This window comes from Marmota flaviventris, chromosome 2 (assembly GCF_047511675.1).
Source record: "Marmota flaviventris isolate mMarFla1 chromosome 2, mMarFla1.hap1, whole genome shotgun sequence".
Lineage (NCBI taxonomy): Eukaryota > Metazoa > Chordata > Mammalia > Rodentia > Sciuridae > Marmota > Marmota flaviventris.
The window spans coordinates 115,526,216-115,542,341 of NC_092499.1; positions in this window are offsets into that span (position 1 = coordinate 115,526,216).

Below are 16,126 nucleotides of genomic sequence, written 5' to 3' on the forward strand. Positions count from 1 at the left end.
CCACCAAGCTGTGCCAACAGTGCTGTCACAGGTGTGCACGTGTGTGTGTGTGTGTGTGTGTGTGTGTGTGTGTGTGTTTGCAGGGGCCATGCATGAAGAGAGGCCAGCTGTCAGAGGGAGCTCTGAAGTCTGTAAAGGAACCAGGGCTGTTTCTGTGTAAGGAGGGCAGGAGCTGTGGGCATCTTGCTCACAGTGCCTATGGCAATGCTTAGGATGCCTTAGTTTGTACCATCATGCAGCTGTGGAAGCCTGGATAAGTTACTTAACCTCTCTGTGCTTCATATTCCTCTTTTTTAAAAAAAAAAATGGAGCTGGTTTGGGGCATTAGGGAGGATTTGACGGGATAGTGAAAGGCCAGGCATGCTCCCCTTGCCGGCGTCCCTTGTGCAGTATCCAGAAACATGAGAGCTGGCACCTGGCATCCTTCTGGCTCCAAGCCAGCGGGGAAAAGGGACTTTTGATCCTAGAAATGAGAACCATCATCAAAAGCACAGGTTCAAGGTGCTAGAACACCTGAAACCTGGGGAATGTGTTTACTAAGAACTCTTCACCAAAGTAATCATTGTTTTCCCTGAGAAGCAGCTCTCCAAGGGCACTTGACATGCCTTAGGGAGACACTCCACCAAGCGCAGCACCCTGCAGGCTTCCAGGCCTCCAGCCTCCTCCACCCAGTACAGGCCCGTGAAGGTGGGTCCCAGGCAGAGGACTGGGCCAACAGCTCTTGTAGAGAGAGCCTGGCTTTTGGAATGCACATTTCCAGGCTGGGGATGTGTCTCAGTGGTTAGAGCACTGCATAGTATATGCCAGCCCCTGGGTTCCATCCCAGGACCACTGAACAAACAAACAAACAAACAAAAAGGCAGGTTTCAAGGGACTGGATGGCTTTTATTTTGTTGATGTAGAAAAAGTGCTGTGCTCTGTCACAAAAGAGGAGAAATAGCAAAGAAGCATAGTGTCTGGCATATACTACCAAGTGCTCAGTAAATGATATTATTATGATTATTATGTATGCATTAAAATATCATTTATTTGAAAATATATTAGGCATAAATATAAATAATAAATTTATTTTCAATAATAATATTTTTGTCACTTGATAAAAAAATGAATGTTGCTACCTGGAAGACTGAAAGAATAATCAGGTAAACTCCAAATTTGTCATTTTAGATCAGAGAACCTGGGCTCAGAGGGGAAGTCTGGAGAGGTGATACTGAGTCCCTCTGGAGCTGGGATGAGCTCCTGTCTTCCGGCTCCCAGAGTCCTGCTCTTCACGCTCCTTGGGGGCCCAGCCCTGTGCCGGCAGAAAGCCCAACAGAGGGAGGAGCAGCCAGGGGCCCCTGCCCCTCACTGTCCCTGGAGAGATGACTCCCTCTGCTCTCTGTCAGTGTTGAGTGTCTGGAGAGGTCAGCACCTGCCCTGGTGCGCACCCCCAGCAGCTGGCCCACCCTTCTGGGACCCCAAGAGCAAAGGAGCTGGCGACCACCCCAGAAGGCTCCTCTTGTCATCATTTACAGAGGGGCAGCAAACTGCCTGGGACCCAGCTAGGTAAGACACAGTAACCCTCAGGTAGGGCCACTGTCCAGAGACTCTCTCAGGATAAAGGACTTCAAAATTCTGGAGGCATCTTGCTCTTCTGTTGGGCACCAGAGGGCTGGAGAGAGCGCAGAGAGGGGAGTTTAACCTGAGCATTTCATTTGCATGCTCAGTGGGGGGGGGGGGGGGGGGAAGCAGGCCGCCCAGTTGGTAGCTGCTTGAGCTTGGGAGGGTCATGAAGCTCTTTGAGCCTCAGCTGCCTCCCCTGAAGAAGGAGGACACTTAGGAGCTACTGTCCAGAACTGCTGGTAGAGGTCAAGAGAGGCAAAGCTCAGGACAATGCACTCAGCACAGACTTTGATGCACCGGGGTGCGTGGATGGCAGCAGCAGGGTCATTCTATTTGCATGGTAAAAAAATGTCCCAAAGGATGTTCACCAAAACGTAAAATGGACAGCGGGGAGGTTACCACCACGGGCGGGACTTCAGTGACTCTCCTTCCTTTTCTTCTTGCTTATCTGAATTTCCCAAATGTTCCACAATTCCTGAATTCATGTGTCATCTGAAAATAATAAAGAGAAAAACAAGCCCGCCCCCCACTGCAGAGTGTGGCAGCCTCCTCGCTGGTGAAAGGGAGCCCAGGGGCCCACGGAGCTGGGAACCAGAGCCGGAGGCACAGTGAGGGGGCGATGCGCCCTCCCCAGCAGTCAGGACCCCCGCCTGGGCGGGCCCAGCTCGCTGGCTGGCTCAGCCGCCTGGCTCAGACAATGCGAGCGCACAATCATTCATTATAACTCAATTACAGTGATTAAAGCTGGTGGCATGCAGAGGCAGGAGGGAGTGTTGCCAACAAAATTTACACTCCGTGTCATCAGCGAGAGATAACAGCAGCTGACGCGGCCGCTCGCCTCCCCTGCCATCTGCTCAGTGCGGGCTGCCCGAGGGGCGAGGGCCGCTGCCGCGATAATAGTGGCCCATGTGGCAGAGAGCTGCTGAGACGCGCTGCTCCGGGCTGTCGCCGGGACTTGAGCACAGCGCTTGTGGGGGCTCTGGGCTGAGGGGAGGGGCCTGGACCCTCCCACAGAGCTGGGAGCCTGACACCCCAACACCTGGAATGGGGGTATGGGAGGCACAGGCGCGGACTCTCTGGGGTGGTGCCCAAGTTGGAAGAGGTTGGAATTCGCAGACCCGTTTTCCCCTCCATGTTCTGAATGAGGAAACTGAGGCACAGATGCACAAAGGATTAACCCAGCAAGCCTGGGGCAGAGTCACAGCTCACACCTGCTGTGACTTTCCTGAGGATGGCTCAGAGAGGGAAACTGAGATGTTGGGGCCACTCTGGACTGCAAGAAGCTGGAGGGGCCAGGATGACAGGTCCCAGAATGAATCAAGGATGGTGGCAGGAGGGTCTGTGGTGGCAATGCAGGGGCACTAGGTTTGGGCAGGGATGCTGGGAGTGGGAGGGAGTGGGGAAGAGTGGAGGCAGAAGTCCATGGCTACAATCAGTGCTACCATCAGGTGGAGACGGTGAGACCAGAGCTGCCTCTTGGGGCTGCAGTGACACAGGCATACTGGCCCAATGGGATTCCAGCTTTGGATTTCTAAGAGAGGACACCTGTGCTTGGCCCAGCAGTTACAGCTGTTCCCTACCTGGAAGGGTGTCTTCCAAGTCCCTGTGGGCCAGGCTGTGTGGGAGGTAAAGGAGGGGCTGAGTACCTTCTTCCCTTGGCGGTTCCACCACCCTTCACCCAGTACGTTTTTCCAGCTGTGCAGGGCTGAGGCCACAGGCATGGTAGTGTCCATGGTGCTGCTGCCCACTGGCCCTGACCCTTGCCTAGTGCTATCTGATACCACAGGTAGAACTTGTGTCCTAACACTCAAACCCCACCATGAGTCCACTCGGCTGAACTATCAGTGACTCTTTGGTCCCCTGTCCCCCAGTTACTTCTGAGCCCTCCATGGTTGGCTCTCCCTGGAGCTTCCTCTTTTCTTCCTTCCAGGCTGGGCAAACTGTAGTGCTGCCCTGCTCTGTGGCCTCCCTCCTCCCGCCTGTCCTTCAGAGCCCAGCTCAGACCTCACCCCCTCCAGGAAACCCCTTCCTGGCCCCTAGACCTGGCAATTGCCCTTCCTTTGGCCTCCCATACTCACATGCTGCTGACCTGGGAGCACTGTCTATAGAATATTAGGACCATCTGGGTTCCGGGCAACCCTGGCAGCAGCTCAGGGGCAGGTCTGGGTCCTGAGAACAGAGGTCATGGGACAGGCACCACTCTCCCCCAGCTCAGGCCTCCCCCCACATCCATTCGGGGTACCTTAGTCTATGCCCATCAAACCCACTCTGTGCTGCCCCCATTTGGCTCCCAGGCAGGTGGATGGGCAGGGCTGATGTGGCAGAGGTGGCCCCAGAGCTGTGCCTGCTGAGGTCAAGGGAGCCGGGAAGAGGGGGCTGATGCTTTCTCTATGTATCACAGGTCAGGCCACTTAGGGAACGAGATGTCACTGGCTGGGGACATCTGGAGATACCATAGAAAGCATGAGACTCAGGCAAGAACACTCCACCCTGCCTGAGAAGCATAATCTCTGTAATTCCCCAAGAAGAACTGAAAGAGGAAGCTGGGGAGGAGTGACATAGTGGGCGGGGGTGGGGGGAAGGTCTGCCAGGTGAAGCCACTCAATAGTCAAGAAACCTGGGCTTTGGTGTCAGTCATGACTTCAGTCTGTGTAGTTATTCACTCCTTCATTCTGCAAATGCACTTGGCTCTGGGGACCCAGAGGGCCCAGGTTGATGGGGATCCTGCCTCCGAGGAGGTTCCATTCCAAGTCACAGTGCTCTCTAGGCCTCCGTTTCCTCATCTGTAACAAAGAGCCCAGTGTTGAAATAGATCTGGCTTTCCTGATCCAGGGCACAGGAAGGGTTTTCCACTGTTCCCCAGAGCAGGAGTCTTTCTGTCTCCAATCCTCACTCACTCACTCCAATCAGGTATAGCAGCAAGTCTGATTTGGGTGCTGATAGGTCCTTTGCCCCTCTCAAACACGGGGTCACCTCTCCTTTTTACCACTCTCCCCCAGCTCAGGCCTCCCCCCATAAGAAATGAAAAGGACTTGGGGCATGGCTAGTTAGAATAGTTGGCGTTGAATTTTTTAGAATCAAGCTTTTTAAATTTAAGATAAATTATCTTAGTTTCTTTTTTTCCATTTAGGATAATGATATAAACCTTCCTTTTAAACTATTTAATTTGCTTTCAAAGGTAAAGTTATTTAAGAAAAACTGTTAAGTCAGTCATAGGCCAGTGGGTTCTAGACCACAGCAAATATCATTAGATGATCATTTACAAATGACTGTGGTTTTTAGACTCTGTGGACCCAGGTGGCTTTGATCAAGTTGGGGGAAGGGCTCAGAAGCCTCCTGGGCCTGGGCCAGCAGGGACTGAGGAAGGTGCCTCACCCTGAGAAAAAGAAGATGGTGAGTCAAGTAGCAGAGGCTTGGGTAACATCTGTCCTCCTCGGGCCTTCCCAAGGGACTAGGGAGTTTGTCCCCAAACAAGCTTGAATGCAAATGGCTTTCGTTGACAAATAAACCGCCATCTACATAGTGCATGCACAGCAATTGGCAGCAGTTTGCAAAATAATCCTCTGTGCAGCTTCAGCAAAGTGAACCAAGCCTGCCCTGTGGGTCCCCTCTCTCTCCCCTTCCTTTCTCCACTGCCTGTCTACCCCCCTGCATCCCTCTGGGGGACATTCAGGTTTCTCTAAGGAGAAGCCCCAGCCCCAGCACAAGGGACCAAGAAACCTTTCAGGTCCCTCTTGTATGGCTCAGCGTTCGGAGGAGCAGTCAACTCAGGGATGAGCGTGTCTAAAATGCCTCTCCTTCCAATTCACAACTTCTACTCATTCCCTCAACACCCAGTTCAAACGGGATCTCCTCTGCAAAGCCCTTGTGGGTACTTTCCCTCCTGACCCACCTAAATGTTTCCTAACCCCCCTGCTGTGGACCCCCGTAGCAAGTTGTTTAGGTCATTAATTACTAATAATATTATTTTATAATTGTTGAAGTTTGTTTTCCAAAGTAACAAGTGTCTTCTGTGAGAGCATGGACAGTTTATCTCAAGTCCCTGCCGGGTGTGCTCTGTCTCTATTATTGAATTAATGCATGACTGAGCGGGTGGATAGGCTTGGCTTAAAGTTCTGAGCTAGTTTTCAGATTCTATTTGTTCCCCTTCTCTATTTAAGGAAAGGAAACTTTTCATTGAAAGCATCATCTTTCAGGCATTCAATAACTACATACCAGTGCTTGTCATGTGACAGGTACTGGTAGAAACCAGGAATACAGACATGAACCAAACTTAATCCTTGCCTCAGGAAACCCACAATTGATTGTTGAAGAAATGAGGCGGGCAGTGAATGGGTAACAAGGGAAGGATTTGAAATTCATCTTCAGTTAGATGTAAACCACTCAGAATTTAATCTACATTGAAAGGAGATTCAGACAGAAGATCAATAGGTTAAATTTAAAAACTGTAACCCTACAGTTGAAGCATCAGTAGTCCTCACGATTTTAACAAATATATAAATACACATATGTTTCTTAGCTTTGTTACTGGAAAGGCCCCCTAACATGGCCATCCCATTAGCATGAAGCACCCCTAGCATCCATATTATGGTTTCTAATTCCACTTCCCACTAAAAGGCTTCAAATTTTTTTGGAGAGATGACTAAACGTATGTCATCCAGGACAGAGATTCACATGATGAGCCAGGATGCATGATCTTTTGCCAGAAAGCAATGAGGCTTTCCAAGGCTAATCTCAAAAAGATTCAGGAGGCGCTCTGAGGCTCCCCAAAGAGGATGATTTGAGAAGCAGTGAGGACAACTCCACCTGCCTGAAACACATCAAATCTGTTTAAATCCACACATGCATAGTATTTTTGAAACTTCTTTGGCCAACTTTTGAGGATATGGAGGAATAAATTTATTATTTTTTAAAAACGTCAGATACATCAAATAAGCCAAGCATTTATCCTGCATTTCCTATACAAACCGTGTTTCAAGGTAACCAAATGGTGGCAGGCAGGGTTTTCTTTAGAGCAAATACATGAAAAAGGAGTAACACAATTAGAATATTGTCCTTTTTTGAGACAGGGTTTCTCCACATTGGTGAGACTGGCCTTGAATTTGCAATCCTCCTGCCTCAGCCTCCCAAGATTACCAGTGTGCACCACTGTACCTGGCAGAAATAGAATTTTAACCTGAGCTTCTGCACACCTTTCCAGGCTTGTCACTCCCCATGCCAGTGTCTTCCCCAGGCCAGTCACTGCCAAATTTGGGGGAAATCTGTAAATCTGCCTTGTGCACTGTTAATCGGGCCACTAATTAATAAAAAAAAAAGACATTTTTAAGAAATCTATAATTTAGTGGACTTTCCAGCATTACCTATTGATCAGATAATGGCCAACAGAGAATGGCCAGACAACTGTACACTGCCCAGATGGAAGTTATCCCCACATACCTTCCCATATCCACCCCTTGTCAAGTTTCCTTAGGAATTGGGAAGCCGTAGTGCATCTCACTCTCAAGATGGCCCTCATTCTCCCCTGAATGTGTATTCCTTGCTTTCCTAAGTAAATCTCTGTACCTCTGTGGACACAGGCTGCAGTTCTCTCCTGTAACTTAGGTCAAGGACCACATTGGTCTTGAGTCGAGTTCCCCTCTCTCCCTGGGAACTCCTCAAGACCCTCTCCCAGAGATCTCTTCTCCTGGGACACTGTGTGTTTCCTAATCAATCTATGAAGTATTCTTGCCACCCCCAAAATCAAGCCTGGATCTCTAATCAAGCTTCAAGATCTAACTACAATTTAGCAATCAGCAAAATTCAGGCTGTGTGAAGCTCTAAGGAGAGCTTCTAAGGACAAATAATTTGTTTTTCTTTGATAAATAAAAGTACATTTATGTATGGGGGTGGAAGGCAGGGGCTGGAAGGAAGAGGAACTGAAAAGACACATCAATTATACTTGCTCTGTATGGATTCTCTTTTTCTTTTCTTTTTTGGTACTAGGGATTGAACCCAGGGGTGCTTAATTACTGACTACATTCCCAGCCTCTCTTTATTTAGAGACAGGGTCTTGCTAAGTTGCTTGGGGCCTTGCTAAATTGTTGAGGCTGGCTTTGAACTTGCAATCCTCCCTGCCTCAGCTTCCTGAGCTGCTGGGATTATAGGCATGCACCACCATGCCTGGTCCTTATTTCAATTCTAACTCAAATAAATAACTTTTTTAAAATTATGAGACAATAGAGGAACTTTGAATGTAGGTTAGATATTTAGGATTATAAATTACGGTTAATTTGTTATAAAGTTTGGTTTATTTTAAAAATAAGTCTTACCTTTTGGACTGGGTAAAATATTTACTATTCACTGGTGCTATGACTGGAATTTACTGGATGACACTACAGTGGTAGGGGCTAGGTGGAAATGAGTAGGGCAAGATAACACAAGACTCCTCTGCACTGATAACAGTTGGAGCTGATGATGGGCACATCAAGATTCATCACTCTTTGCCCTCTGCCTTTGGATTTATTCAAATCCAATCCATTTGTGCATGGGACAGCTGCCCCTGAACACTCCCCAAACCATTAGAATCACAGAACATCCCGGCTGTGGAGGACCTAGGGAGGACTCATCTAGCCTTTGAACGTCACTTAATAGATGAGAAGATGGAACACAGGAGAGATACCATAACACGTGGTCCAGGGGACTCAGTGAGCTGGGGGTTTTGCTTTCTGCCACTGACCATGTCACCCCTCTACCCCACCCTCATTTAGTCACCAGGGGTGCATCTTAATTGAGCTCTGATCTTCCTGATTTTCTTATTTTTTAAACTATGAAATATTTCAAACATATTGAAAAAAATAGAAACTAACCCAACACCACCACAACTACGAAATTGCCAAAATGTGAACATTTAAACATTCTTTTCAGGTTAAAAAAAAATAAGTAACAAAATGTGATAGGTAGAGCTGAACTCCTGCCAACCCTCATTCCTTTTCTCTCTCTCCCCACAGATAATTGTTATTATTCTGGTGGTGTGGGGGCTGATTCTATTCATCTTTTTATGTCTTGATATGTATATACATGCTCAAATATAGACTCATCTTGTGGATTTATATTTCACTTAAACAGAATCCTATCATGTATTTCCTTTGCAATTTGCTCTTTTCACATAACATTGTTTTTGAGACTTATCCAAGTAGATACATGAAGATCTGGCTTATGCATTTTAATGCCTATGAGCAATTTCGTTATATTAGAAAATGCATAGATTTAAAATATCCATTCCCTCCATTAATGGACAGGTTGTTTCCATTCATTTTTGCTCAAACAAGAAAAAAATGAAAGTTCTGTACACATGTCTTTCTGTACTTGCTGAAGAGCTTCTCCAGGGTACATTCCTGGAAGTAGAGTTACCAGGTCATAAGGTTTTGTCACCTCCACTTTGCTGTTGCTAAGTTGTCCTACAAAGTAGTTGAACCAGTTCAAGTTCCCACAAAGTATCAGACAATACTAGTACTTCTCGTCCTCCCGGAAGTTTCCTGCTGTCAAACTCAAACACTTGCCAATCCAATTGGAATGGGTTGTTCCATCTTTGTTTTTGTGATTTGCATGTCCCTGATCCCTGCAGAGAAGGGACTTTTCACGTGTTCACTAGCCATTCCTGCTTCCTCCCCTGTGAACCAGCTGTCTCTGTCCTCTTGGGTTGTTGGCATTCCTGTACTGATTGGGAAGTTGCTGGTTGTACAGGTGCTTAAAATTTTAATATAATCAAATTGATCTTTCTTTCTCACTGTACTTTTTGCTTTCTGTGTCTTGTTCAATAATCCTTTTACTCCTCGGAGTTCTGAGGTTGTTCTCCAATATTTTATCCTAAAAGCTTAAGTACTTTAATCCCTCTGGAATTTATTTTTTAAATTAACTAGTTAATTTATTTATTTTGGTGCCAGGGACTAAACTTAGGGCCACTGCACCACTGAGCCACATCCCCAGCCCTATTTTGTATCTTATTTAGAGACAGGGTCTCACTGAGTTGCTAAGCACCTCGCCGTTGGTGAGGATGGCTTTGAACTCTCCATCCTCCTGCCTCCGCCTCCTGAGCTGCTGGGATTACAGGGATGCACCACTGCACTCGGCTTGGAATTTGTTTTTGTGTGTTGTGTGAGTTAGTGATCAATTTTCCCATTCTAAAGATGGCCTAGCTTCCAGGAACGACTGCAGAATCATGCTTGTCTCCAATGCATGACACCATCGCTATGATAGTCACGTTCTCCTCTGCGTTGGGGGTCTCTTTGTGGACTCTGTATTCTATTTCATTGGTCCACTTGTGTACATGTGCACCTAGATCACAATTCCTACTTACCATAGCTTTTTCATAAGTCCTAGTATCTGGCAGGCCAAGTCCTCTTTTTTATTTCTCTTCAAAATTTGCTAGGCTTGGTCATTTACTCTTCATATGCATTTTAGCATCAACTTACAAAGAACATATGCTATTTGGATTTTGTTTAATACTGCATTTATAATTACTGGGAGTGACAGCATTTAAGTGATATTTAATTTTCTCATCAATTACTATGGTAGAGCTTTGATCTACAGAGGTCTTTTTAAAAAAATCTTCAATAAAATTTTGTGTTTTTCTCCATAAAGATCGTATGCAGCTTTACTTAGATTATTCATAGTTAGCTTTTAAAAAGCTAGCATAAATGCATTTTGCCTTTACAATGCATTTCTAATTGGTTACTGCTTGAGAATAGGAATGCTATTAATAAATTTGGCCTTGAATCCAGCAACTTAACCAAACTCTCTTATTTGTTTATATATTGTCTGTGTAAACAGACATATCATCTGAAAATAATTACTTTGTTTCTCTCATTTCAATCATTACATGTTTATTTATTTTTGTCTTATTGCATTGGCTAGAACCTCCAGTACAATATTGAATAAAGGCGCTAATAATGATTATTCTTTTTAAAAGTATTCTGACATATATTGTGAGGCAAGCTTTTATTTCCAAATGATGGATTAGTTACAGAGAAAACAAATGTAGTTTCTAAAACCTTGGAAAATGCATTATCCAGAGTAATATATATTGCCTGAGTTAAATTAAGTCATTAGTGCTCTTTTTTGTGGTGCTGGGGATGGAACCCAGGGCTTTGGGCATGCTAGGCAAGTGTTCTACCTCTGAGCTACATTCCCAGCCCCTTTTATTTTTTATTTTGAAATAGTGTCTACATTGTGATCCTCCTGCTTTAGCCTCCCAAGTTCCTGGGATTACAGGTGTATGCCACCATGCCTAGTTAAATTGTTTGTCCCCTGTTTTAGTGTATTTTAGTCATACTGAATAATGGGGTTCGCTGTGGCACATTTGTACTTGCAAAACCATACTTTGATCATATCCATCCCCAATACCTTCTCTTGCCCCCCATCTCTTTCTTCTTCTCTAATAGTCTCCCTGATACTTTCATGTCTTTTTCCCACCTTAGATCCCACATGAGGCAAAACGTGATACTTATCTTTGTGTCTAGTTTATTTCACTATATAATGAATAATCTTTTTTTTTTTTTCTGATTAAATGATGCTTCCCAAACTTCACCATTATCTATTATTTGGCTGCAGGTCCAGTATAGCAATCTATTCTTTGGGGGCTCTTGATGTGGCTCGGTGGTAGAGCCCTTGCATAACATGCACAAGGCCCTGCCTGGGTTTGATCCCCAGTGCACTGCCCCCTTCAAATTTTTTTCTTTTATTCTTACTTTGATATTTTAAGAAAAGTCAGGAATGGTTGTTGACTTTTGTAAAATGCTTTCCCTGATGCCTTTGATTGGTAGAACTAAGTCTTCCAACTGTTCCAGAAAATAATTTCTTCTCTCCAAAAGTTGGTTGTAGGGTTCTATGTCTCTCGTTTGTTAATCATGCTGTTCATATCTGTTACAGCCCTAAGTTTTTCTCTCACGAATGATCTACTAGTTCCTCTTCGGGATATGTTAAACACTCCTCCTTGCCACTCTGTCGGGTTGTGCTTTGTGTTGGTTTTAGGTACTGTGCTGAGCTCAGGAATACCCAACCCTACCTTTAAAGACCTTATCACATTAGAGGGTCCTCCCTCCTTCTTTCAGGTAGGCTAGTAAAATTGTTTAATTCTAATTCAAATCCAGCATGTCTGTGTTCACATAAAGGGAATCCTTCTTAGTTTGCTATTTCATTACCAGAATTGGAAATTCCAGACCTGGTCTTTTCAAGTCTAATAACCTATTGTCACCAAACACAAGAGGGACAAGGGTACAGTCCCATCCTCACTGTCATCGGGTTTCAGTAATCCCTGGATCCCAAAGGTTCCACTTCTAAGCCATCAGTCCTGCCTTGTCTGAATTGTCTGGGAGGGGAGTGGACTCAGTGAGCACACTGGGGAGCTTCTGGGCGCTGACAGAAGTATCCTGATGGACCTGGATAAGGCCTGATTTAGACAGGGGCTTCTGTCTCTCCGGCTCTTACCTCAAGAATGTGGACGATCTCCTCCACCTATGGGGTCATTTTTTTTCTGAGCTTCTGAGCCAATCTTCCTGAGGCAGCCAGTCCTCCATCCATCCTCCCACCACCCGCCTCACCGATCCTTTATCCTTGTATCCATCCACACATCAAGCCAGCCAGCAGCAATGTCACCCAAGCCCTACAATCGATGTGACCTCAGGCAGTGGAAGCTCACTCCCTCATCTGTAAAGTGAGTCTAGTAATGGCAAAGATCTCACAGGACAGTTGTGAGGGAGATGAGACAACATTTATGGAGCTCCGGTACATACTAAGCCCTCTAGAATCATTGGCTCTTATCTTCATCACACACACACTGATTCAGCTAGCATTTCTTGAGCATCTACTATGTGATGAGTCTTGGCAGGAGGGTCTAGAGAGCATCAGAAAACAGAAGATCATTAAACTAAGAGCTGTGACTAACCTGCTTGGTATGTACTACATACAGTTGGCACAGGATGTTCTGAGAGCACAAAGGGCCATGGGAAGGGAGAATCTGGGAAGCTTTCCTAGAGAGTGACATTGCAGCTGAGTCCTGAAAATGAGCAGCAGTTCAAACAAGGATGCAAGGTATTCCCAGCTGAAAGAGAAGCACATTCTAGACCTAAAATGAACATTGGAAGTGGTGTTGGACTGATGTGTGAAGTAAAGCGAGAGATGTGTTCGGGGTGACCAGAGATCAGGGTCCAGGCCTGGTGATAAGCTTAGACATCGTGCTGTGCTGAGGACCAGTGAGGGGCTCCAATGGGGGAATGAGGAGGCACAGATTTAAAGTGTGTGTGTGTGTGCGCGCGTGTGTGGTGGAGAGAACAGGTGGGCCACCCCTGCCTACTCATCCAGTGTAGAGAGCCCCAGGGCTTCTAATGCCAGTCATGCTGGGATCTTGGAGCCCTGGGAACCGTGCAGGCATCCTCGGGCCCTGCACTGCAGAGCCCTCCATCTCCTGCCCCTGCTCTGCCTCTCTTGGCTCAAGTTGGAATCCTGGTCCCTGCCTGGGGTTTGGGTCCCTCCTCCTGTTTCACCAGCCTGCTCCGCCTGGGGCCTAGCTGGGCTTCTGGCCTGGAGGAGGCTGTCTGGGGAGAGGCTCCAAGAACTTGAACCTGAGAAAGCTAGACTGGAACAAGAGCAGGGGAGAAGAGCTAGATGGGGTTGGGTCAAGCATGGTATGAAGATGGGGCTTCCCACCCCCATTCTGGCACATACTGCCCCTTCTCCCTGGAACGTTCCTCCCCACCTCCTTGAGCATTCCACCTGGATTCCGGAGGCCTTGGTTTAGCTATCTATTGCTCCTTTCAGGAGCCCTTGCTCTGCCCCCTATGCCCAGGTCTGCATCTTTGCAGCCCTCATGGAGTGCTACTTGTCTGTTTCTGACTGTAACCCCCAGGCACCTGAGAGCTCTGAGTGCAGAGATTCTCTTACTGATCTTTGCATCTTAGAAAGTAGAATCATGCCTGGCACATGTTAGATTCTCACGACATAAACATTGATTGGATGGATGAGTGAACAGGCTCAGGATGGGTGGAAGGATGGGTGATGGGAGAATAGACAAAATGGGTGAATGGGAGTTCTGAGAGGTTCTTGAGGTAGAACGCTAGTTTCCATCACTGTTTGGGGCCATCTCTCCTTCCATGAGGTCGTTCCTTGCCAGTCCTGTTGGAGACTCTTCCCTGATATAATTCCTCCAGTCACTGTCCACTGGGCACCTCCCTCCTAGCTTCCTGTCCTTCCTGAGAAGTGTGTGAGGGGATTGGGAGGAGGAGTGCTGAGCCACAATCTTGGCTTGGGCTTTGTGATTCATGGTAAGTGACTTGTTCTTTCTGGGCCTTGAATGCCACACTTAGAAAACCAGGAACTCTGTACAAGATGTCCCCTTGAATTCCAAAGATCCAATTTTGGTGTAATGTTTTAAAATGCTTCACAGATATAGAATGTATTTTATATTGTTATCACACACACCCACAAAATCAAATGGTGTCTAATAAAGTTTAATCCTATTATACTTTGTATTTAAAAACTATGCTCCCTTCAAACACCGTGTCTTTGAAATAAACCATCTTGGAATATTCAGTTGCTGCTTTACAACATGCAACAGTCTTGCTAGGGAGCTCTTAGCTCCAGCATCCAGATCTCCCGACCTCAGAAGTGGCCAGGAACGACCTGGATACTTGTACATAACTGGATGGGAATGAAAGCCATTAAGTCCTCTTGACAGCCCTGTCCCCATTCTATTTTTTTTTAAAATTTTTTTCTGGTACTGAATCCAGGGGTGCTGTAGCTCTGAGCTATATCCCAGTCCTTTTTATTTATTTATTGAGACCAGGGTCTGGCTAAGTTGTGCAGGCTGGCCTTGAACTTGTGATCCTCCTGCTTCAACCTGCCTCATTTGCTCACAGTGTGCGGCTCCCAATTGTTATTTTTTTTTTTTAACATATCTTGCTTTGGGAAAAGCAACACAATAGAACTGACAGAACTGCAGACGTTAATCACTGACGGCACTCCCAGGCGGTTACTCAGAAGGCTAATTCTGGAGCTGGTAGAGCTAGCTTGTACATTTGCTAGCACTGCCCTGGGCAGATGACGCCTGCGTGCTGCCCTCCAGGGAACTAGTGGAGCTGGGAAGACAAGACAAGCAAACAGGTGCAGGGAAATGCTGCAGATGCTGACTGATGCAAGTCTGGATCTTTTCAGAGAGCAAATGCAGTTAGGGGTGATTACGAAAAAACTGGAAGAATGGTATCAGGCCTCCTCTACCTGATAAATGTGGTGGTAGTGGATTAAGCTGCCTTCCTTAGGGGTGGGTCCCTCCTCACAGATTAGACAAGCACTTAGCAGACTTCCACATGCACAGGGATCAACTGCAAGGTGTGCCAGAGGACATGGCACAGCCATGGTGGGGGAGATGAGGCAGAGGGAGGGAGCCCTCGCAGTGTGAGCGTCAGTTCAGGTGAGGCTGGGTGCTTGCATTATGGCTGACACAGATGATACTTGGAATGTCTGCTGGAGGCTCTGTGCCCTGCATGGCCCCTCCCCACAAACTGCGCTTCTATGGCAACAATCAAAAGTCTCAGTCATCTTTCCATCCTTGACCAGGCCCAGGAAATCTTGATAGAGCAGCCTTTCAGAGGCTGTCTCCTCTTCTAGGAAATGGGAGTAACGCTGGCCTTCTTTCCTGGGACCAACCTGGAGGTTGTGCATTTACTAAGATATTTCCTTTTCCACCCACCTGGGCCTGTAAGTCCTATCTCCAATCTTATCCTGACTGCAGCAAAGTGGAACTGGACATAGAAGGGGGCAGTGCAGAGGGACCAGGTTTCCTCAAGATGGGGCAACCGTCAGGACTGAGGTGAAGGGGAGACTGCAACCCCTCCGTGGGGTAGGACTGAACCCTATCCGACTACCCTTCTGTAAGCCCAGAGGGCAGCTGTCCTTTCTAGTTGTTGCATAAAGACTATGCTTCATTCTGAGATCACTTCTTTTTTTTAAAAAAAAAAAATTATTTCCTTTCTTCCATGAAACAGCTGGCAATTGTTTGTGCTGATTTATAAGGAGAAATTAAGGAGCTGGAGTCCCCGGTTCTACCAGATGCTGCCTGAAGTCCAAGCACCCAGGAACTGATCCTAGGACTTCTGTGGGCTCCAGTGTGCTTGGCCCTACCATCTGACCCTATCTCCCTGGGGACACTGACCTGCCTTTCTTGGCCTGCCCCTTCTGAAGATCCTTCCTTCACCACTCAAGACACACCTGTGATCAGACTGAGTGTCTCCCTGTTAACGTTTAAACATGTTAAGCTTTAAAATGAACAGTTCAGGTTTTCAGGTCTGAATGTTCACAGACATTTGAAGTTCACTAATCTTCTCCCCCAAAGTCTTTCATGGACAGTCAGTTCTTTGATGTCACCCTGTGGCCTGCCTTCCCTACAGGGCACTGTCCCACCTATCTGGGCAGATGCAATCCCAGCTCCCACCCTGCTGCTGCCTTAGACGGGGAGGTGACACAGGCTGGGACTCCTACCTTGGGGGTGGGGGAG